Source organism: Rhinolophus hipposideros, assembly GCF_964194185.1.
Source record: "Rhinolophus hipposideros genome assembly, chromosome: 15".
Classification (NCBI taxonomy): Eukaryota; Metazoa; Chordata; class Mammalia; order Chiroptera; family Rhinolophidae; genus Rhinolophus; species Rhinolophus hipposideros.
Window position 1 is genome coordinate 38623982 of NC_138061.1, and position 25650 is coordinate 38649631.

Here is a 25650-nt window from a genome sequence, read left to right on the forward strand (position 1 = left end):
AAGGTCTTAAAAAAAAAAGTGGTATATAAAACAGCAAGCAACAAACAAACAACACAAATAAACAAACAAAAACTCATAGGCACAGACAACAGTATGGTGGTTACCAGAGGGTAAGGGTAGTAGAGTGTAAAGGAGGTCAAATATATGGCGATGATGGAAGAAGATTTGACTTTGGGTGGCAGACACACAATGCAATATATAGATGATGTATTATAGAATTGTTCACTTAAAACTTACATAACCTTATTAACTGATGTTACCCCAATAAATTTAATTTAAAAAATAAGGGAAATAAAATAAATAGATAAGAGGAAGGGGAAGGAAGTGATACTCTTTTTTCTCTTTTTTTGTAAAAAGTGAGAGAAAGGCCTATTAGTCAGGACCTGTCTGTATGTAGCATCAGGTTCCTCTTTCTCACCTTTTCTCTTGTCAAAATTAGCACATGGCTGCCTACCCGCTTTTGGAAATGGCTTTTACCTCTCATGCATTTCACACCTTCAGGCCCAAAGGCATAAGGTCCAGCTCTTGCTTGCAAGAAGTGTCAGAGGAACTGGTAGGTCAAAATTGTCTTTCCTCACCTGACTGAGCTATTGAATCATCTTCACCAAGCCTAAATAGCATCCTAATGCCGGGACTTTAAAATATTTAAAACTAATAACTCCCATTGTTTTCCTTGAACTTTCTCTCAAACTTCTAGAGCTCTATCTCTCCCAGAAGGTGGAAACTATATAAGCTTTAGGCTTGGTCTTACAAACTTTTATTCCAAATCTTCACTTGTTTCTACATTCCAATATCCACACGTTCCTCCCCAGCTCAATGCCCTGAGTGACAGCCTACCCTGGATTCTCACTGTCCTGCCCACCCCAATATGCTCCTATTAAATAATTTGGGACTTGGGGAACTGTTTTTAGATTTTCCAATTGAATTGTTTCACTCCATCTGCTGCCAAATGTACCCGAATATATACAGACAGCCTTAAAAATATTTATGTTAAAGAGAAGCTGTAAATAATTTGACAGTTATGTTTTCTATGTTTATTTGTTATTTATGGCTTCAGTAATATAAGCCCAGCTAATAATTTTCTCTGCTTTGGCTTTCTGTGAATATGCTTCATTAAGGAATTTCATAATTTCATAAATAAATCAAAAAAAAATTAATCAAAGACATAAATGTCGTGGATAAACATCTGCTTGGACTTAACTACCTACAATTTTTAATGTATGGTTTTATATGCTGAATATCAATATTACCTCGTGGGTGGGCTGTGTAATTTTTGGCGTGTGGGAAATTTAGAGTTTCTCAATGTCAAAGTAAAAAAGTTAATGCTAATCACACCAAAACGGAACACGGGGAAAGTAGTGTGTAGTTAAAGAATATTTATTCATCCATTTTTTTACCCATTAGACTTCTGCTAAAATATTTTCAATGTTGCTGCTTGGTTTTCTGTTTCATACAATTAGAATACACACACACACACACACACACACACACACACACACACACAGAAATTGTTGTTTGAAACTATTTGTATTAGTGCTGTGAGTCTGTTGGAAACAGAGGACAGTAAAATCTACAGCCAGAAAAAATAACTAATTTAAAGTGAAAACAATAAAGGTCACAATTTCCTTTGAGAAAAAAAAATCTAGTGTCTATGTACACACACACTCAACACACACACACACACACACACATACACACACTCACAAAATCACCTGCAAAAGAGAAATCAAAACAGTCATTCAGGAAATTATCGTTGTGATATGCTTTTGTTCTTCCTTTCTAATTTTCAAAGCAATTCCATCATTATTCAAAATAAAGATGATAAGTAGACAGAAGATATTACCCATGAATATGGATCACAACAGTTAAGAATATAATGTAGCTTTTACAGTTGATCAGGATAATTATAATATCCTTTAAAGAATTACTGCAAGAATGTTAATATGCACAAAGTGACTGTAAAACACGAAAACATATCAAAAAAAGCTATATGCAAACAATGCATTCTAGAAAAAAATCGAATCTGAAACTATATGAGAACCATAAATTTTACTAAATTATCAGTTGACTTTGTCCTCTTTGGCAAGAAAGCTAAGTATTTCTTCTGGATTATAACCCATGACCCAGCCACATACACTTAAGAACAGCAATATATCCCCAAATTCCATTTTTTCTTGTTTTCACTGAGATGTGCCAGTCTCTTTTAGCATTCCAGTCTTTGCACAGTCTGCCAGACTTTTGCATGGCTGCCTCCTCTTCATCATTCTGCCTCACCTCAAATGTCCCCCCCTCCTCAGAGAGTTCTTCCGAGAGCATCTAAGCCAGCACACCTATTCCCAAACTGCCCTAACCAAAGTAGAGGGTTTCCCCATTACTACTATCACTCTGACTTATTTTCTTCATAGAGTTTAGTGATATCTCCATAGCACTTAAGAGACAGGTTCTTGTCTACCTTGCTCACTACAGCAGAAGAGTGCATCACATGGTTGAATGAATTTCAAGTGAACCATTCTGTAGCCCAGTAAAATTGATCATTACCTTCCCCTTATAAAGTCTGCACTGTGTTAAAAAGAGAGAGGGAGGGGGAGGGGGAAAGGGAAGGGAAAAGAGGGGGAGGGGAGAGGGTAAGGGAGGGGGAGGGGAGGGGGGAAGAGGGAGAGGGAGAGGGAGAGATACAGAAAGGAGTGTGTACCGATGTTCTCAGTGAACATCTTTGTCTCTCCCTGGTGAAAAAACACACTGTGTGAACATCCGTAATATTGATTATGACTTGCACGGGTCAATGATGATATGCAAATGATTTTGAAGAGGCATAATTGCCTATAAAAGAAATGAATATTCTCAAGGCTGAAATTTGACCCACAAGGTCCATTTGTCCCCAATACTGCTGCCTCATTTCATAGACTCTAGACATGGCTTCAAAAGTTGAGGGAAGACATTAACACAAATTCAACATTAGCATTTTTTTAAATAATTTATTTATAAGCAAGTAAGAAGTATAATTTGATTTACTGATTAAAAACATCAATGCAATAAAAATGACTGCCTTTATATTAACAGATCATTTCATTTAACACTGTACATTTTTCTGTTCAATATACTTCCACTGTCAATACTTTGTGTAATACTGAAAAAAAAATCTTTTGAAGTAATACTACTCTTTTGAAATATATGGTGATGGAAAGAGAACTGACTCTGGGTGGTGAACAGACAATGCAATATATAGATGATGTATTATAGAAATATACACTTGAAACCTATACAATTTTACTAACCAATGTCACCCCAATATTTTTAATAAAAATTAATTTAAAAAATTAATTAAAGTCAAAATAAATTTCAAATATTTTAATGGAAAAAAAGAAAAAAGATATAATGTAATTGAGAAATAAGACCACTGAAAAGATAGAGAAAAGTCATCAAAGTCAAGGCTTAAATTGCTAATGGGGATGGTGAAACAGAAAATTCTGAACATATAACATATGATCAAACAATATGATGAATATTTAAGTTTTTAAAAATTTATTACAGTAAAAAAACATTCCATTAATCCTCCTCAAAATACTCCCTGTCGCTTTGAACACACTTATCCCATCGTTCTTGCCACTTTCTCAAACAGTTCTGGAAGTCCCCTTTCATGAATTCCTGCAAATGCACTGTCATGGCTGCCTCGATGTCCTGAATCATTTTGACTTTGGGGATGAGTCCGAGTCACACAGTACCAGATCCGGTGAATAGGTGGATGAGGACACACCATAATGTTTTTATTTGACAGAAATTGCCGTAACAGAAGCGATGTATGAAATGGATCATTGTCATGATGGAGGATGATTTATGGCACACTTTAAAACACATCTTCTCTCAATTGTAGCTCACACCAGACTGACTGCACTGAACAAGCTGAAACTTGTCACACATGTTACCAAGGTTCCAAACACCGCTTCCCGTATTGAAGATCCCTGCCTTTCCATTGGATGGCACTCGGAAGCAGCATTCACCGTATTTTGTGATCACAAAAGAAAGGCTCCATGTCACACATCACTTCAGGTACGGCAATTTCTGTCAAATAAAAACATTACGGTGTGTCCTCATCCGTCTTATTCACCAGATATGGCACTATGCAACTTCTGGCTCTTCCCCAAAATCAAAATGACCATGAAAGGTAAACATTTTGAATGAATTCAGGACATCAAGGCAGCCATAACAGCGCAACTAAAGACACTCATGAAAGAGGACTTCCAGAACTTCTTCAGAAAGTGGCAAGAACAATGTGATAAGTGTGTTCAAAGTGAGGGGGAGCATTTGAGGGGGATTAATGGCATTGCGTCTTTTACTGTAATATATTTTTTTTTATTTAAATAGTCACTGTAGTTTTTATCACACCTCGTAAACAACTTTTTCCCCCATTGCCGAATGCTTTCATGTCTGCTTCTCTTTTTCTCTCTCCCACTCTCCCTCACTCCCTCCTTCCTTTTTTTCCTCTTTTGATTGCTTTTCTTTTCATGTTTACCTTAAGCATCTACCTTCTTTCCATAGTCTATTCTCAAAAAAAAATATGTTTAGCTAATAGCTTTTTGGCTCTCAGAATTTTAAAAGGCAATAATTTCATTTGAGACCCTTTTTGGGCTCTTATGATTATTAACTGTATAAGTTTCTCTTATATCACATCTCAGTATGAACCTGAATCAATGTATCCCTCCCATCACATTAATTTAGGCTCAGCATCTACTTCCATTACCCAGGCGACAAGTTGACAAAGTACAAAGCTTTAATTCTATTTTTTTTTCTTAGTCAGAAAGTAATGATACAATGGAGAATTTATATCATCATTTCAACCAGCATTAAATCATGGGACTACACAAGGGCAGTCCTGGTCAAGAAAGTAGAGTAGGTAAATATCGTGTTTGCTTCTTCCCATGACTACATCAAAATTACAACTAAATTACAGAACAACTACAACAAAAATGGAGCTAGAAAACCTAAAAAAGAACCAGTCAGAAATAATGAATACAGTAACTGAAATAAAGAATACATTAGAGGGAATCAGCAGATTAGACAAAGCAGAGAATTGAATCAGCATTTTGGAAGATATGGCAGCAGTGAACACCCAGTTAGAACAGCAAAAAGAAAACAAAATTCAAAAAAATGAGAATAGTTTAAGGGGCCTCTGGGACAACATCAAGCATACCAACATTCACATCGTAAGGGTACCAGAAGGAGATGAGAGAAAGCAAGGAATTAAAAAGCTATTTGAAGAAATAATGACTAAGAACTTCCCTAAATGGTGAAGAAAATAGATATACAAGCTCAGGAAAACCAGAATCCCAAACAAGACAAACCCACAGAGGCCCACACCAAGATACATCATAATTAAAATGCCAAAGCTTAAAGACAAATATAATCTTAAAAGCAGCAAGAGAAAAGCAGTTCATTACCTACAAGGGAGCTCCCCATAACACTAATTTCTCAACAGTAACTTTGTAGCCCATTTGGGAGTGGCAGGAAATATTCAAAGTGATGAAAAGCAGAGACCTACAACTAATATTACTCTAGACAGCAAAGCTATTATTTAAAATCAAAGAACAGATAAAGAGCTTCCCAGACAAGGACGGTACAGGAATTCATCACCACCAAACCCGTATTACAAGAAATCTTAGAAAGAAAAAAAGATTCAAAATATGAATAATAAAATGGCAATAACTACATATATATCAGCAATTAATTTCAATGTAAATGGATTAAATGTTCCAATCAAACGACATAGGATGACTGAATGGATAAGAAAACAAGACCCTTATGTATGCTGTCTATAAGAGAATCACTTTAAATCAAAAGATACACACAAACTAAAAGCATAGAGATAGAAAAAGATATTTTATGGTAATAGAAAGAAACAAAAGGCTGGTTTGGCAATACTTATACCAAAGAAAATAAATGTTCTAACAAGAGACAAAGAAGGACCCCATAATCCCACTTCCAGGTATTTATTCAAAGAGACCCAAAACACTACTTCAAAGAGGCCTGTGTATCCATATATTCATTACAGCATTATTTAAAATAGACATGATATGGAGGCAACCTGGGTGTCCATCAATGGATGGATGGGATAAAGAATAGGTAGTACATATGTATGATGGGATATTACTCAGCCATAAAAAAGAATGAAATTGTGCCATCTGCAACAACATGGATGGACCTAGATGGTACTATGCTGAGTGGACATAGTAGAGTGGACATAGTAGAGAAAGACAAATGTCATATTATTTCATTTATATGTTGAACTAGAGAATAGGATAAATGAATAAACAAAACAGAAACAAGTTCATAGATACAGAGAGCATTTTGATGGTTGCCAGATTGGGAGGCAGGGTTGGTAGGATGGGTGAATGGGGGAGGGGATTAAGAGGTACAAATTGGTTGTTACAAAATAGTCATGGGAATATAGAGTATAGCATGGACAATATAGTCAGTAATAACTATGTATGGTGTCAGATGGGTACTGGATTATCAGGGTGATCACTCCATAAATTACATAAACGTCTAATCACTGTGTTGTGGAAAAAAAAATCATGGGCCTAAGCACTCTTACAATTTGGAGGTCTTTCTCATCTAGAGTCTATAGTATGTATAGATTTTGTCAACAAAATAAATTTAGCATTATTTAAATAAAATGAATCCAGTACAAATAGGCAGTTTCATTCTATAAAAACACACATTTTGTCTCACTAGAAAAAGTTGATTAGGATTTCACATATTTCCCTATTTAAAAAAAAAAAAAAAATATTTTCAGGCTCCTATGGGAAGTGGTCAAAAAATATTATGATAGAGCCACCCTCTACTTTTCACAAGCTTCCACCTACCTTATCCAAACCTACATTTAGGAATATAACTCATGTCATTTATCTCTTTCACAGCTCAGGTGATTAACCTGATCTTGGAACACACATTTCAAGTATTTCAAGTGGTCTTTACTACCCTTTCATATCCAATTTCCAGAGGTTTGTCCACTTTCTGCTTACTGCTGCAGAGCACATTAGCTTCTCAGCCTCTGAGCTGTCAGTAGAAAATGGAAGACTGAACAAATGTGCTTTTTCTAGTTCTGTTCTAATTCCCCTAAAATGATAATAAAAAGGACATAAAGGTGTAAACTTCTAATGGAGGAGAACATGATAAGAGGATCACCAGTAGAAGGTAAAAGGGGAATAAATTTCTAAAAAATAAAAATATTTAAAAATGGAATAATAAGAACCAGCAAAAGGTGCCTGAGAAAAACTTGTCTTTGAGTTTGTAATGTGGAAGATATAATCCAGAAGGAGCAAGCTGGTCTGGCAGAAACACAGAAATACTGTGAATCAGAACTGACAGATACTAAATGAAGAGCAATAAGACTTGAGGCTGAAAACATGAAGATGCATTGCATGGAAAACTTGACCTCAGTCCCATTCTTTTTCTCACCCAGAATGAAAAAAAAAAAAAAAATCCCAGAAGTTATATGATTTCCTCAAAGACAAACTATGAGCATGAGTTTCTACTCAAAAGTTTCTACTCTCTATACCAAGCAAAGACCTCTCTCATTTCTGCAATTTGGGAACCATCTGCACAGATGCTAATTCCCCAACTAATCACTTGAAACTGAAGCCCATTCTGAGAACAGCCCCACCCAAAACAGAGATCCCATGAAGATTTTTCGAATGAACAGATAATTTGGGTGGGAAACTCTAGGAAGCATCCTCAGAGAAATTTAAAAAGATGTTCAATCCATAAAGCAAGAATAGCATGTTAATAAAAAGGAAACAGAAAAGAAGAAAATTTTCTCCTAAAAACTTACAGAAATTCTGAAATAAACATTACTTTAGAAGAGATGAAAATTTTGACAAAAATATGGAAATGAAAGCAATAAATGTAAAACAGAGATGACTTAACCAAGTAGTCCAATGTAAGAATAGGCAAAGAAAAAACTGGAGGTAATCAAAACAATAATATCTGAGAAATGTATATTTGAAATTCACCTATGACCTTGGCTCACTTCTCATCTAATTGTAACTGGCATCCTCATTCTCTTTTCTGTTTTTCTCTACATTTCATGAGTAGAATGTATAATCTTCAATCCATAATTTGCCTTACTTCATATTAACTGATAGATACTTTATACCAAATAACCCATAAAACCATATTATTAAATATTTTCTTCTAAAAATGTTATATATATACACAAATATATATTCCATATACAGATGCATGTGCTATATGCAAATATATAATGTATATACAAATTAAAATTCTCTCTGCATATTTTTGCCAAAATAAATATTTTTAAAATTGATGGAGTTTAAGACATGTATAACAATGAACTGTTTGCAATGCACTGCATTGAGCCCATCATTAAAGGCAAATTAATCAGGTATATCAAATGGTGAATGTCAATGTTGCATGTGTTGTTGTGGTCGCTTGAACTTGAGGTCTTCTCCTCTACTTACTCCTCTGATTCATTAAATTTTGCTGTACTTAATTCTCTAATCCTCCCGAAAAAGACTACTATTGCTAAAAGGTTCCTATATATAGCATGCAAATAAACAGATATGTGTGTACATACATGTCAAGTATACACAGAGAGGGTGCCAAAAAAACATATACACATTTTAAGAAAGAAAAAAAACTGTATTAAAATTGTAATACTCAATATATACCTATAACAAAAGATGAATACAAGTCATGTGTATATATATTTTTTTAGCATCTTGGTGTGTGTGTGTGTGTGTGTGTGTGTGTGTGTGTGTGTGTGAACATATATGTGTTTTTATTTGAAATAGCAATCTTAAAACTTTATGCTATCAAAGTAGATGTGAATAATTTATTAAATATTAGTTGATTATTAGGACCCTATTGAAAAACACAAAGAACAGAGAAGGGGGGAAAAAGACCACAAGAAAACTATTATTAAAAAAGCTTCAATACCCCAGGAAGCCATCCATCACTGTAGACCTCTTCCCACACATATATGCATACAGAAATAATTTTTATGTAATACAATCATAGAATAGATGTTTCCATGTTGAAAATATTAAATTTTAATTATTGGAATCCAACTAAAGGAGATGACTAAAGTAAAAACTTTTCTGAATATTTTTCCATAAAAATATGGTGGTTTCTGAAAAGATACACTTCTAAAGTTAAAAAGGGAGCAACCCAGCGATATTGGAAAAAAACTATTTTTTAAACTCGATGTTTAGATTGCATACCTCAGAACTGAGTGAACACACAATGTGATATATAGATGCTGTATTACAGAATTGTACACCTGAAATCTAACTTTGCTAACAATTGTCACCCCAATAAACTTTAATTTTTAAAAAAGAAAATGATAATTGTTACAATTCTTCCCAATTTCCTATCTCCCTCTATGCAATATTACTTTTGGAAGTTTACAATTATTTCTATTGTGTTAAATTTGTAATTTAAATTTAAATTGTTATCTAATAAAATTTCCCCTAAAATGTACCTTATTGTTGATAACAAATGAACAATAAGGTACATACATTAAAAGGAAGAGGAAATTCACCAATCTGCATGTGAGACCACTTCAGAAAATGCTAAAGTAACAAAAATTTATAGTACATGATGAAGTTCTGGAAAAGATAAGAAAGTGGCTAAATTTGTGGATTCATGAGGTGATGGCCCATTTTTAAATACAGTGGATAGCATTGTTGCAAGGCTGAAAGACAATGAAATTTACAGTCACGTTACCGAGGAACAGGAAAATGAAATCCTTCGCAACTAGTACTGGCTGGCTTGGATATTTCAAAAGGTAATATAGAATGAAAAATATTAAACTTGCAGGTGAGTCAGGTTCTTTAAGTCAAGAGACTATGGAAGAATTTAAAAACACCTTTTAGGTGTTATTCAGAAAGAAAAAAGGGGTTTTATGGAAGAGTAGGCTGTCAACAAGGAAGAGACTGGTTTGCTTTACACTGACATTGTTGTCAAGCAAACCTACATAATATAGATGGTGTTTCAGTTGATACAAATGTTCTGACCCAAGACTAGCAGGAACATAACCATGTATTTCCCCAAGAAGTAAAAGTTCAATATTCATGAATTCAGTGTCTGTGGTAACTTTCTAGAACACTACTACATAGAATAATAAGAATCAACTTTATGTGTAGCAGAAGTTCCAGCTAAAACTAGACTTTACAGTTCCCCTTCCAGGTTTATCAAGATATAAGATTATCTCACGCTAATGCATCAGAAGAAAACAACAACAAAAGAAATAAAGCATATTTAGGATGGATAGAAGAGATCTTTACTAGCTCTAATTCAGAAAAACACTGTCAGATTTAAAAATGGTTTTGCAGAACAAAGAGATCAAAAGGGGAAGGACAGAACTTGTCTGTCAGAGATTGTAGAATGCCTGTGATGTCAACAAACATGTTGGGTACTTCGGAGATATTGTCTATACAGCAATTAGTGTCAATAAACTAAATGTTCATGAATACTTAATTGACTGATTGGAATTGTTAACCTAAAATTAAAAATCTGAAATTAGAGGCACCAAGCGTTTATTTGAGATCAAGAAATTGCAATTCTGGAAACACAGATTCAAGCATAAACCCAAATAGTGTCCCAATTACAGAGGGAAGACAAGACCTTTGTAGAAGAAAAGGAAAGGAATAATTATATGAAAAGAAGAAAGAATGCCTAGCGTTGCTGATGAGCTGGGTTCATCTTTAGCTATATGTGACTAGATACTGATTCTATCTTCAGATAGAGAGTTCACAACCATCAGTTGTTGTAGTCAGGATGTCCACTCTCCTGCTGTCTTTACAAACAATTGTTTGTAACACAATGTTGGTTGGACCCAGTCCAAATGTCTGGCCCAGTACAAACAGTCCAAAGATTCAAGGAGAAAGAAGTGCAAAGCAGTTCCTCTAGATAGTTGCATTGGCCCTATTTTAAAATGGTTTCACTTATGTCAACTTTCACAGAATAAATTCACAGAAGGACCACTCGCTCATTATCCTGGAAGCATTTGTGAATCAGCCTTCTTGCTATTAGGTTGGTGCAAAAGTAATTGTGGTTTAAATGGTTAAAAAAAATGGCAAAAGCACAATTATTTTTGCACCAACCTAATATCAACATAGCAGCCTACAGCAATGAATATTTCTGCTTCTTCATGCTGGGGGAAAAACAATTAGAGCCCATTGAGAAGGAGTAAGATGACTGTCAGCAGAGAATTTGAGGGAATTGAATAGAGTTAGCCTGGGGAAAGAAGCCTTGGGAGGTACATGAAGGACATTTTAAAGTTTTTGAGCATGTGGCATAGTGTCCATCTTAAATCTATTCTTCTTAAGAGTGCAGAACTAGAAGCAATAGTCAAAAACTTACAAAGAGGAAGATTTCAACTAAATATTATAGATAACGTTAAACACATATATTCATTCAATAATAAAATTGAGTGCATTGAGAAAATCTACTATTCTTTTCGTTGCCTTAATTAATGAGAAATAGAGCAGTGCTTTGTCAGGGATTTTCCTGTCAGTAGCAGTATGTACCAAATGATGTTCAACTTCCTCCAAGCTCTAATTCTTCAATACAGTGAATGTTATTTTCATTATGAAAATGCATTAACACAAGTCAATATATAAATAATTAGGTAATGAAGAATGTGAGTGGATAGAAAAAGTGTCAGGTAAATATGACCTTTAATAAACCTCACTTGCTTTATATAAATAATTTGACAGGGGATCTTGCTACATTATCTGAAATAAAGAAACAAACCCTCTTTTCAAACGACTTTAGTAGAGAGCTATAAAACAAAAAGAACTGAATAGTGTATAGTAACAGTAACCACAAGAGTAACTAGGAGAAAGGTTGGATGCACAGGATTAATTCAATTATAAATACAATCACCTCAGGGGAATCTAAACACAGACTACAGAACAAATAGTCATCCATCAATAACTGCATTTAATTATTCATTGTAAAGTTTAAGAGACTGATCCTCTGGAGTTAAACAGAAGCGAATAAATGTACTGGTGCCACCACTTCTGGTTTTGAGTCCTCATTTCTAGGAATGACGACATCTCTAAGTGTTAGTTTTTCACTTGTAAAAACAACTTAATAATAATATTATTATTAATAATATACTTCACTGAGTTTATTAAAAAAATTAGATGAGACAATTAATGTAAAGGCCTTAGTACAGTACCAATCACGGAGTATAACCACTGAAAATGTTAGCAACAACATCAATAATACTACTACTGTCATCGTATGAGGGTGGGGATAACAGGGCTGATTTCATAGCATAAGAGCAGGTTCTTAACGGAAGACTAAGCTTAGGTAAGAAATAAAAGAGAAGGAAATATTTCAGGGAACCAACATATTATGGAGCAAAAAACTAACAGACAGTATATAAGACATAATATAGTTTGATTGCTAATTGATGACTAACTCTATAAAAGCAAAATTAATAAAAAATTCACTTTTCCCATGATCAGATTAAAAAAATTGGTGTTATCATTGACTCCTCTCTTTTTCTAATATCCTGCATTTGTTCAATAAGCAAATCTTATCTTCCTACCATTTAAAATAATTAATTTTAATTAAAAAATGCTTCTTAAAATTTGATTACATGTTATTACCACGAATGCCACCACCCTAGTCAAAGAAACCATCATCTCCTACTTTATTTGATTACTAAAAACCCAAGGCTACGAAAACTTATACATCAAAAAGGAGTACAGCCAGAACTCTCAATGTCACACAGGAGCAATTAGGGACCTATCCAAGGAATGTTTAGTTTCAACCAAGATGGCCTTAACGTTCTTCTCAGTTTAACTAAACTTTAGACAGGCTTCTTCCTGAGGCTAGGCCTCTAATCACCCTTTTCTTAGAGCATTTACTTCAGAAAACTTGTGATTGTAAATTCTTTTTCTGTCCTTTTGTGACGTATGTAAATCTTTTTAATAGCCTCTGGACAGTTTTTTTTCTTTAAATTAAAGTTTATTGAAGCAACAATTGTTAGTAAAGTTACATAGATTGCAGGTATACAATTCTGTAATACATTATCTATACCTCACACTGTGTATTCACCACCCAGAGTCAGTTCTCTTTCCATCACCATAATTAGACCCCATTTGCCCTCTTTTAGAGCCCCACTCCTCCGCCCTCCTTACCCTCTGGTAACTCCTAAACTATTGTCTATGTCCATGTTTTTGTTCTTTCAGTTGTTTGTCTTGTTCTTTTGCTGTTTTCAGTTTTATATACCACATATCAATGAAATCATATGGTTCTCTATTTTTTCTGTCTGATTTATTTCGCTTAGCATTATAATCTCAAGATCCATCCATGTTGTCACAAATGGTTCTATTTCATCTCTGGCCAGTTTTATAACCGAGGAATATCTTTCTCAAGGACCTAGTTGGAGACATGCTTTTGGAATGTAATCAAGGAAGACAAACAAACAAATAAGCAAAAACTCATAGACACAGACAATAGTTTAGTGGTTACCAGAGGGTAAGGGGGGAGGGGTGGTCGAAGAGGGTAAAGGGGTCAAATATACAGTGATGGAAGGAGAACTGACTCAGAGTAATCAATACACAATGTGATATATAGGTGATATAGAATTGTATACATTAAAATTTATTTTATTCACCAATGTTACCCCAATAAACTTAATAAAATAATGAAGATAGAAGCTCTTTCTAGAAGTCTCTGTAGAATGGTAGGAGCCTAACTTCAGCAGAGGTCAATTAACAAAAACAGAAGGCCTAATACAAAGCAAAAAAAAAAATGGAAATTCAGGAATAACTCAATGTGTTGAACATATTCCATTGATCAATCTCCCCACTAACATCCTCCATGAATAAGGCATGAACATAAAGCGCCCAAAAATATCAAATTCAGTTAAAGAGTTGGCAGGATGGGGAAATCAATAGCATCTTGGCATGTTGATGAGAAATGCTGACTGATTTGTGGCATCATTCTGAGCTCTAGGTATAGTTACTGTCTTTTTTTTTCATTTTTAGTATATAAAGCTTATTGTTTTTTCTTATATAAGTATTACTTGATCATGATACACAAATTTTAAATTCTAAAAAGCTATAATGATTACAATTACAAAGAAGAAACACTTGCATATGTAAGACTGGAAACAGTCTTGCAAACAACCATCCTTGGATGGTAGAATACATGTGGAGTCTGAACTTAACCTTCTGAGCCATTGACAAACAATTCACATAGCACAGCAGTCCATGACCGCCCATCCAGTAGTACTGCCCTTGATAATTCTGTACATTCTTTCTTGCATAAATTAATATAAATCCCCCTATTGGTCTATGCAATTAGTTTTACAATACTAAATTCAAAGACTACATGCATTCACGAAACAATTCATTTGTGTCTGATACAAATCCCCAGTTTCAGAAATTCCTAGATAAATATATTCCCTTGCATTGGAGCTACTACTAGGGGTGGATTAAAAAATAAATAATGCAAGTACAGAGAAATATCTGGGTAAATAGTAGCATATTAGTCTGTGTAGTGACTACATAAGATAAAGTGAAAATTGAATGAGTAATAGTGTTCCTTTATGACACAGTTAGTCATGATCTCAGGCAATAAAAACGTAACCCTTTTAAAGCTTACATGTTTCCCATGAGTGTCGAAGTAACCCTCTCTTCCTCCCTTCCTTTTCTATTTTCTTTCTTCCTTCCTTTCTACCTACCTACTTACCTACCTGTATAGTTACACACACACATACACACACACACACACACACAAACAGTATATGCATGCATGTGTTTTTCTGAAGTATGAATTACCTCTAAAGGGAGTGCCACAGTATGTGGTGTTTAAAAACAGGATCTTTAGAGTTGGTAGTATGGCTTGGGTTCTGCTATTAACTAGCTGTACCTATTTAATAAATCAATTGTAATTCTGATTACTAGAAGATCTGATCAATGAGATGAGCTGATCAATGAGAAGAGGACTTGACCAATGAAATGAATTATGCAAGTGCTAAGCATATTCAATAGATGATAAGTGTTATTGTCGTTATTAATACATTCACTGACTACTAGTTACTGTGCTTGCTGTACTAGTTCAGAAGTAAACATTACTGTTTATTACTGTCCCAAATAAACAGTTATAAACATGGATACAAATAAAGTCTGGAATGTTTTAAGCTGTTACCCAAAATTTAGATTTGCCTATCAACTCAGTTTTGAGTTTCATGTGCTTGTTATTTTTCAAATAAAGATATAGAAAATATTATTTTCTAAAGTTTGAATTATTTGTTCTCTTATGGAGTCCACATTTTCTTGTCTTCTTAAGAGAAAGTCACCTTACAAGTTCACATATTAAGATTCATTTGCATGCTGATTTTCTTTATTTCAGGGCACACTGTTTGCCATGGTTTTTTAAACATACTCAAAGTCTAATTTCTGTCACTCTGTGGGTTATGTTTCACATTCCAAACACATAATTCCATTGAATCACTTGAGCATTGTACCCTCCTAACATTCACCATTAATTTTGGTTCTATTTTTATAGTTTTTACACTGAACGATTTATCATTAATCAGGAAAGACAGTAATCTTTCATCTGCATTTTCCTTCCGTTATGCATTTAAATATGGTGTCTGATTTCTTTCCAACTATAACAAAATGACAAGGAATCTGTCCACAGCTGTCAGTTTTCTTTCATAAAACTATCATTTCTTTTTTCTATTTTCTTAGAGACTTAGATCCATTTTAAATTTTGAGTTTTTAATCATCGATTTACAGTCCAAAGATGAATCCCTGGGAAGCCCTTTTTTAAAACACGCCTGTGATTTTAATAAGTTAAGATGATGGAGTAGTTTCAAGTTAAACTTCCTGAGTTCCAATTTTAACTCCAACCAGTAAGCTGAGGGACCTTGAAGAAGGGACCTACCCATTCTGTGTCTGTTTCCTTATCTGGAAGGTAGGGATAATAACTGTGCCTATCTCATAAGGTTAAGAATTAAATGATCTATCACTTTATTCTTCTCTAGTTCCTTCTAGACTTAAGAATCAATAGTAAGCAATACTTACACGGTTCGTGTTGGCCTCCCTTTCAACAGTGGAAAAAGCTCTAAGAGTGTGGAAATAGGCATTATATTTATAAGTATGACCCTGAGAAAAAAGACAAGACCTTTACATTAGTCATAAAAAGCATACAGTGGCCTAAAATGGTACTAGTCTTCCTCTCTAAACCAGCCTCAAGATACAATTTCTAAGTACAAGCAATACTTCAAATCCTGTTGGCTTTCCTTAAAAGTCATAGAGTGAAATTTTCCAATATTGCCCACTGAACAGTGACACTTCCATATGAAACTACAGTGCAGTTTCTAGCACACAGGGTTGTAACCTGAATCCATCTGTCAGTGCACTTGGCTGTTTTTTAGCACACAATATTTTATTGCCTTTTCATCTCTGATTTAGTGAGAATTTACTGCCCTCTAAAAAGCTCATCACTTCAAACTGCTAAATCAATAATTATTTAGAAAGATGTGTTTTTAAATCTGTATTTTGACTGTGTATAGCCAAACAGAAATGTCAAAGATGTGTTCAGGTATCAAATTATTTTGTAAGAAATTACCAGTTTAAGGCTATAAAGTTGTCTTCCTTTGATGAAATGGAGGAGAGAAAGAGAGGAGAAGTAGTTTGTTCATATCTTCTGAAATAAAATTCACCACAGCATTTTATCAACACTCAGAGGAAAAAAAAACACAATAATAAACGTTTTTAGTCTCATAACCTGTCTTCCCATTCCATCCTCTATTTCAAGACTAATATTCTTAAAGCACAATTTCATTGGTATAATTCCTCAAGTGAAAAATATCTTAGGTCCAAAGTATTCTTGGAGAAAAGGCTGATTCCAGGCTGAGTCATGATATATACAAAATGAGTCTGGTCATCTTATGATGTCAGAAAGTAAAGAACTTCTCAAAAAAGTGATAAGAAATGTCCCATAGACATAGCAGCCAGCTCGAAACAGCTACCACTAGCCAAATCTGAGACAATTTGAGTCCCCTCCAAAAACAATAAGAAGCACAGTAAATTATAAAATATAGAAGAAAAAGTAGAAAAACATGAGTCTGTACCAATAATAATAGATACAAAATAAATATGGTATAAGGGAGATAGGGCTACACCTTCCAGTACGAGTACAGACTGGTAAATATGGAGACAGTGCTTTGCATTTTTATAAATTATCTCCTGATGAATTTCTTATTAGTTGCAAGGGAAAAATTAGCAACTATACTGTGTCAAGAAAAACACTTTGATCAGATGATCAAAATTCGTATCACCACTGAGGGGCAGATTGACATTGTGTAACTTCAGTTGTGATAACCTAAAACGTACACAGTATCGTTTTATGTAGCATTCTGTTCTAGCCAGGAATGAAAAACTTTAATCTACTCATAAGAAAACATCAGTCAAACCAAAAATTGACATGCACTTTATTTTAAAAGGTGAAGGAAGGTATTATTCAAAAACAATAATTTAATAAAACACAAGAAAAACGTGAGAACATACTCTAGATTAAAAGAGATATGATAATAAATGCAATACCTGATCTGAGACTGGATTTTCACTGGAAGAAAAAACATATGCTACCAAAGACATTATTAGGTGAAAAATTAAAATATGGATAATAGATTTGATAAAAGTATTCTATCAAAGATAAATTTGCTTAAGTTGATATCTATGTTCTTATGCAAGACAGCAATCTTATTCAGAACCACCCAATGGCATATCTAGGGGATGTAACATTTACAACTTTTTCTGAGATGATTCATAGAAAAGAAGAGTATTATAGATAGATGATGTATTGTTTCCTATAGTTGTAGGACGGAGGTCCCATTCCTCCCGGGCTGTCAGCTAGGACACTCTCAACTCTTTCAAGCCACTCACGTTCCTTTTTAAATGATCCATCTTCAAACCCACAATGGCAAATGGAATCCTCACTCTTTGAATCTCTCTAATCCCTTCTTCTATCACCACTCTCTGACTTCTGCCTTTTAAAGGTCTCACATGATTACATAAGACCCTCCACGAAAATATCATAATCTTAAGGCCAACTAATTGATTTCAAAGCACTCTTTTGCTCCAAATAAAGAACTTGCTGAGATGTAGGAAAACCTAACACATAACCCATTATCCTTCTTCAGCCTGAAAGAGAAAAAGCTTGAGCTTCATTAGGAAGTTTCTTTAAATACAGACATCTGCCATCTAAGGTGTGGTGCATATGTCCCTTTCCTTCTTGTGACTGAATATGTCTGTTTTTCATGAGAGGAGGGGATTCTCCTCCTACCTTCTTTTAAGAAACTGAGGCTTCAGGTACCCACTTGAAGAGAAGGAATTGGCTATAAGAAGGAAGACTGGTACCTCAACCTCTGTCTGGATGAGTGTTGATATGTTAAAAGTCTTACAGAGACTAGGGCTGCTCCATGCTGCTAATTTTGTCAATAACAAACAAATAAACAAACAAAAAACTGGAGCATCCTAAACTTTGAGGGACATGAGACAAAAGTGCATAACATTTTAAACAGATCAGCATAGACAACTCAAGTGGTATTCCCTCTTCAACCAACTTTAACTTGTAAGAATCCTGTCCAAGAAGTCTGGTAGGGTGAGGTGACCCCAGCAGAAAGAGTCCATGCTGTGTCAACAAGCAGAGAGAAAAGTTCAAGGGGTTATAAGAAATCAGCTGGACATTGTACCACCAGGGTCAGATAATTGCACAATGCAGACAATTCCATTTGGGGGGAAGATTGAGGGTCCCTAAAGAATCCATTAAACCTTGTAATGAGAGTCAGTGTTTCAAAATCTGCTCAAATCAGATGGTGTGACAGACAAAAAATAATGAAAAAAAGATTCGGCTCTGTTAAATTATTTTTTTCCTTGGTCTTGGTTTCCTTTCCTCTCTCCTCTCCTTCCGATCCTGAAGGAATTAGAAATCATATAGTGACTATGGGAGGCGGCAGAACTCCCAAACATTGCTATTTCTGTAGCCAAAAATTTTGTATATAATTTATATGCTTGAGGAAATACTCTGAATCTTTATAAATTGGAGCTATAAAATAGCTTATGCCCAGTTTTCCTGGATGGGGACAGTATTTTCCCGTATTTGAAAATACCAGCTTGAAATTAGATTACCCATTCCATTTACTAGGACTCCCTACCAAATTACTCCAAAATTTAAGCAACCATTGAATATGCTCCTGGGTTCTTTAGTCAGGAAACCAGACATGACATATTGGAGATGCTTATCTTTGCTCCATGATGTACAGACCTCCTATGGAAAGACTGGAAGACAGGAGATGATTTGATGGCAAGAGACCAGAATCATTTGAGAACATGCTCATTCAGCTTAAACCTGATCACTCTGGAGGTTGATGGTGACTGTCAACTGAATCCTTAGCTATGGCTCGCAACAAGAATGGTTTCACCATGTGGCCTGAGGATCCTCTGTGGAGGCTTGGCTCCTAGGGTGACTGTCCTCACACAAAAAGAGACAACAAAAACTGTAGCCTCACGTGTTACAAAATATTACTTCTGTCAATCACACTTTATGGGACAGAACAATCATAAACCTGCCAAAGTTCCCACTAGGGGTATACATGGGTATGGACTCTATCTCTGGATGAGGAATAACAAGGTTTTAGAACATGGTACGTTACCAGAAATATCACTTTGGCCATTTTGGGAAGGTTCAATTTACCACACTGCCTGTTTTCAAGTCTACACAGTTCTAGATGTGACCTTACATAAGATACCTAAAATATCTCAAAAGTCTATTTTCTTATCAATAAAATGGGATGAGAATAATAGTACCCACTCTGCGCTTTGTAATGAAGATTAAATTTGAATATCATGCACAGGGTTTAACAGTTCTGAGATACAGTATGAAAAAGAAAATATGATGTGCTCTCTTATATGTAGAATCTAAACAACAGAATAAATGAGCAAACAAAACAGAAATAGACTCAGAGATATAGAAAAAAAACTGTTGATTGCTAGATGGGACAGGGAGAGGATGGGGGAGAAGGTGAAGGGATTAGAAAGTACACATTTGTAGACACAATAGTCATGCATGTGTGAAATACAGGATGGGGAATATAATCAACAATGTTGATTATAATACAACAATGTTGTAAGATTATGTAGGATGCCAGATGGGCACTGGACTTATCAGGGGGATCATTTCATAGACTTTGTAGATGCCTGACCACTGTGCTGTACACCTGAAGCTGAAGTTAACAGTTATATAAGATGTCACAGGGGTAGTAGCTTTTGGGAGAGGTGTTATCAATTTGTGATTATCTTACCTTAGAATTGGCAGTATGATGATTAAGAAATAAGCTACACTTAATTGTGACTATAACTATCTATTTACTCAGTGCTAGGTGAATGCACTTAAAAACTACAGCATAACTTTTGACTCAGGGTGTAAAGGTCTAACTAGTACATTGCTTTGTGCACCTGAAACTAATATAAATAATTAAATAAATAAACGTGAGCTGTCATTGCCTACACCTGCCAAGAAGGCTTCTCAAATGATAGTGGAAAGTATCAATTAGCACATTCACACAGCTCTATTATTCCTTCAGTCTCTCGAAATTTGGATAAGTTATGTTGTTTTGTTTGGATGGGTAATCATCAATGTAATTAGGAATTTGGAAGGTGATTTAAGCAGATGGTATATTTGGAGTAGAGAAGAATAATTACTGTTTTAATAACAGTTATTGAGGGCAATGAACATGGCTCAATTCATTCCATTCATTTTCCCTTTCCCACTTCACTACAAAACTCCGTAAATTTGGAAGAAAATAAGGACTAGAGGACGGATATATATATATTTAAATATACAGATACATATTTATAATATATAAACATTTACTACATATTATAATAATAAACATTTAAATATATATATACACATATGTGAAAATGCACACAAATATACACACACCTACATAACAGAAGAATTCCAACTATAGAAATTACTATCACCAAATCAATGTGGCTTTGGGTCATTTGACAGATCAACTAAACCATATTGTTATGGGGAGAAAACTGTCATACGAACTATTACTGGTAGATTTTGCATAGTTTTGATAAGCCAGTAAATTATAAGCCACGCGACTCACAGTACAAAATACTGACAACATGTTCAGAAGTGAAAAATTGAAGGAAATCTGGACAAAATTTCCATTAGGCCTTAGAAATCGATTATTAGCTATCCTTGGGAATCCATTTATATTTGGACACGTTTCTCACTGCATTTGAAAGAGTTAGTGATTATTCTAGAATGATTTTCATGCAAACTCATGATTTAATTGCAGTTTTATCTAAACACCCCGTTGGAAAGAGTGGCTTAATTTCAGTTTCTAGAGATTTTCCTTGTGTTAAGAATTGAAAAGTAATGACCTTATTTACAAACATTACTCTTTAGTATAATGAAATCAGCAGGTATCTGTGGAGAGAAAATCCCTAGAAAACAACCTCTGAAATGGCATTAAAGTTTCTCAGAAATCTCAAATTAAATATTGCAAAATATGTTCCCCTTTATTGTAAAATATTGAAAGTTGATTTCTTGGTATTATGTGTATAATTGCATGATTTTAAATATGACAGCAAATGGGATATGGAATCAGACAGACCTGGGTTGGAATGCCTTGCCTAATAGATTTGGAGCCATGTTATTCACCAACATTTTCCTATATAAAAACAGAGGTGCAACCTTCCCCATGGGGTTGATTACTTGTGAGTATTAAGCAATAATATGTAAAATGTATAACAAAGTCCCTGTCATAAAGAATTCCTTAATAAATATCAGTGTATCATCCCTCCTCTTCTAATCTGCTATAGTTTAAAGAACTATACAATCAAGTTTGTCAAAATGATGTTGCAGTGGATATTTTGCAGACTTCTTGGCAGCCAAGTGCATAAATCTACTGGGTACTCATTCCTACCTTATGTATGTTTCTGATATAGAGCCTGAGCATGCAGGAAATGTGTTAGCAGGGCAAGCTGCAGTGTCGGTTGCTTGAGGATAGCAGGAATATGTTCATCAGTTCTTGGCATTGATGTTGAAATAAACGCTTAACATTTTGTTATAATTAGCATTTCATTCCAGGAGGTCAGTGTCCCTAAAATACTGGAGTCTGAATAAATGATGCTCCACCTTTTTCTGCAATTTCTGTTATTTTATTATGGTTTTAATACTTCAACTCTAATTTAAAAAAAAAAAACACAAAATATATCATGATCAGATGTTTTCTTAACAGTCTGGAGAGTCTTATCATAACAGTCTTATCATAACAGTCTGGAGAGAAGTTAGATTTGAATCATAAAGTATTTTTTTAGAATGTACCGTGTTTCCCCCAAAAAAAGACCTAGCTGAACCATCAGCTCTAATGCGTCTTTTGGAGCAAATATTAAGACCTGGTCTTATATTACATTATGTTAGACAAGACCTGGTCTTATTTTACTTATTTTAAAATAAGTAAAATAAGACCAGGTCTTACATTAATTTTTTCTTCAAAAGACGCATTAGAGCTGATGATCTGGCTAGGTCTTATTTTCAGGGAAACATGGTATGTGTGCATGTGTATTTAATTTTTTAATTTGTACTATTAAAATTTATCTTACTTTAGAATTGGCAGTATGATAATGATTAAGAAATAAGCTACACTTAATTGTGACTATAGCTATCTATTTATTCAGTGCTGGTGAATGCACTTAAAAACTACAGCATAACTTTTGACTAAGGGTAAAAATCAACTAAGAGAGGGGATTCTATACAGGGAAAATGACGGCTGACCCTCCAGTCCTCACCCTGAGGTAACACAGCTCAATGTCTCCCTATATGTCTCCAATGCCTCTCTAGTCACCATCCCTCCAATGGAGCCTAGGGGCAGTACTGCATGCCCAAGGAGGATATCCACTGACCCCCAAGGCTGACCTGCTGAGCAGAAGAGATCTTGATCATTGCACGGCTCTTTGTGAAAGAAGGCGTAGATAAGATCTGGTTTGCAGATGAAAACGGCTCATCCAGCCAGACATGGTGGACATTGTGGCCCAGCTCCACCAAATGGAGGTGCTGAAGACCATCAGCATCACCACCAATGGCATCAACCTAGCCTGGCTGCTGCCACAGCTTCAGAAAGCTGGTCACAGCACCGTCAACATCTGCCTTGACACACTGGTGCCAGCCAAGTTTCAGTTCATCATCCAGAGGAAAGACTTCCACAAGGCCATGGAGGGCATCCACAGGCCATCAAGCTGGGCTCCAGCCCTGTGAAGGTGAACGTGTGGTGATGTGAGCCCTGAACGAGGACAAGCTCCTGGACTTTGTGGCCTTGACTGAGAGCCTCCCCCTGGATGTGCACCTCATGGTGTACATGCCCTTCAATAGCAACAAGTGAATTTCAAGAAGATGGTTAGTTACAAGGAGATCCTGGACACCCTCCGGCAGCAGTGGCCTGAGCTGAAGAAGCTGCCCAAAGAGGATTCCAGCACATGCAAGGCCATTAAAATCCCTGGCTTCTGAGGCCACATCAGCTGTATCACATACATGTCTGAACATTTTTGTGGGACCAGCAACTGGCTACAAATCACAGGCGATGGGAACCTCAAGGTTTGGCTCTTTGGGATCTCAGTGGTATCTCTATGGGATCACTTATGGTTAGGGGCATCCAAGGAGAAGCTGCTGAGGATCATTGGGCTGCCGTGCAGCATTCAGGCATATTCGATATTTCCCAGATGAAGAACCAGCCCGTGATCCTTATCGGTGGGTGACCCAGGAAGTGATTTTTGATGCTCTAAGATTCTCCACAAGCCATTCCAAGCATTTCCTGCAGGAACTCCCTCCATGTTCAAGGTCTGAGACACAGAGTGAGTTTGTCCAACCAGGTGCAACTTTGTAGAAAGGATGATGGGTCCCCCAGACCCACCCCTTGCCCAGTGATGGCTGGGGTCTGGTTTCCTTCAGAGACACTACAGTTCCCACCCAGACTCAGATTTCAACCCAAAGTGCCTTAGCCCCAAGTCTCAGGCTCCTGCCACCCACTCAGTACCCCTGCCAAACTTAGACCAATTAACCCACATGGATGCAGAAAGACAGGCAGCTATGGTAGATGTGGGTGGTAAGCCAAACACACAGCGGGTGGCTGTGGCCTTTACTGTGATCCTCCTAAGGCCCATGGCCTTCAAACTCATCTAAGAGAACCAGCTAAGGAAGGGAGATGTCCTGGTGGTGGCTCAGCTGTCTGGAATCCAGGCAGCCAAGATAACTAGCCAGCTGATTCTTCTGTGTCACCATGTGGCTGTGAGCCATGGCTGGAGCTGGATAGCACATGGCATGCTGTGATGATCCATGTGTCTTGCAGGGCTCAAGGCCCCACTGGGGAGGAGACGGAGGCCCTGATCTCAACTGCTGTGGCCACCCACACCCTGTATGACATGTGCAAGGCTGTCAGCAGGGACATCGTGTTGGGGGAAACCAAGCTCATCAGCAAGACTGGGGGCCAGTGGGGAAGGGGGGGTTCCATCAGACTAGAGCTCCTGCCCTTTCTCATCCATGGCCCAGCCAGGTCAGAAGATGGGATGCAACTGGGGTCAAGGGAAAGGTATCAAGTGCCTTTAACACCATCACTTTTTAACCTTTACCAGTCAGACAGACCCTTAGGTCAGCCGCCTCCTTACTACTAGAGGACCCCCAAATGACCTGTGAGGCTTCCTTTATTCAGAGAGGAAACCATCAGGCCCTCAGCCTTCCTGGACACTAAGGTGATGGGAGGGAATTGCAATGAGCCATGCTAGATAACTGAAAAATCTCACTGTGTTATCTGTGAACTATTTCAGACAACAAGTTTCACACAATTGAGCCCAAAACCTCCACTTCTCATTTCGGGTTTTCTCTTCTGCTGCTTCCCTGGGGAGAGAATAGGGCTCACAAAGCATAAGAACCCACTTTGAGGGGGAAAAGCACATCTTACAATGCTTCTATTCAGCAGCCTCGCATGCCCAAGTCTATGGAACCATAGCCCTGCCCCACCCCTTTCTCTCCACCATCCATCCTCAGAAAGAGTCTGTTTCCCTTCAGACTTTCTGTTTAAGCATTGTCACATCCTGCCCACTCCCTTTCCTCAGTCCCCCTCCTCTAACAGGACACACACGTGGCCTGTAGCCTTGAGGACTCCTGACCGACCACTCATGAACACACCTGGCCCTGTGCACTGCTGTTCCACCCACTACCCCTTTATTCTGGAACATATGAGGGAACGAAAAGAGCTGAAGATTGTCTTCATCCTCACAGAGCACAAAATAAAGCTTCAATGATGACTTTGGAGACACAGAACAAGGATTGTATCTGCACAGGGCACAGAGCTGCAAGGAATTCACACCCACCACTTACCGCTATCCCAGAGCCCACTCCCCTGGGGAAGAGAAGCAGGAGAGCCACTGGAAAGACTGAAGGGGCATATCTTCCACATATCCCCTTCTTCCCTGAGGGAGAAGGTAGGAGTGGAGTGGGAGGCACAGAAATGCATCCAGTAAAACTGTCAGGTGGGAGTAGCCAAAGCTCATCACTTGCTATTAGAGATCAGGGGTTTCC

At 36.4% G+C, this 25650-nt stretch overlaps 1 pseudogene across 1 annotated transcript; it reads left to right on the forward strand.

The window, feature by feature from the left end:
• Positions 1 to 442: 442 nt before the first annotated feature.
• LOC308508197 (molybdenum cofactor biosynthesis protein 1-like) lies at positions 443 to 24743 on the forward strand (annotated as a pseudogene). The gene is made up of 2 exons: positions 443 to 553; positions 22946 to 24743. The product of its transcript is annotated as a molybdenum cofactor biosynthesis protein 1-like (transcript).
• The last annotated feature ends 907 nt before the right edge of the window (positions 24744 to 25650 follow it).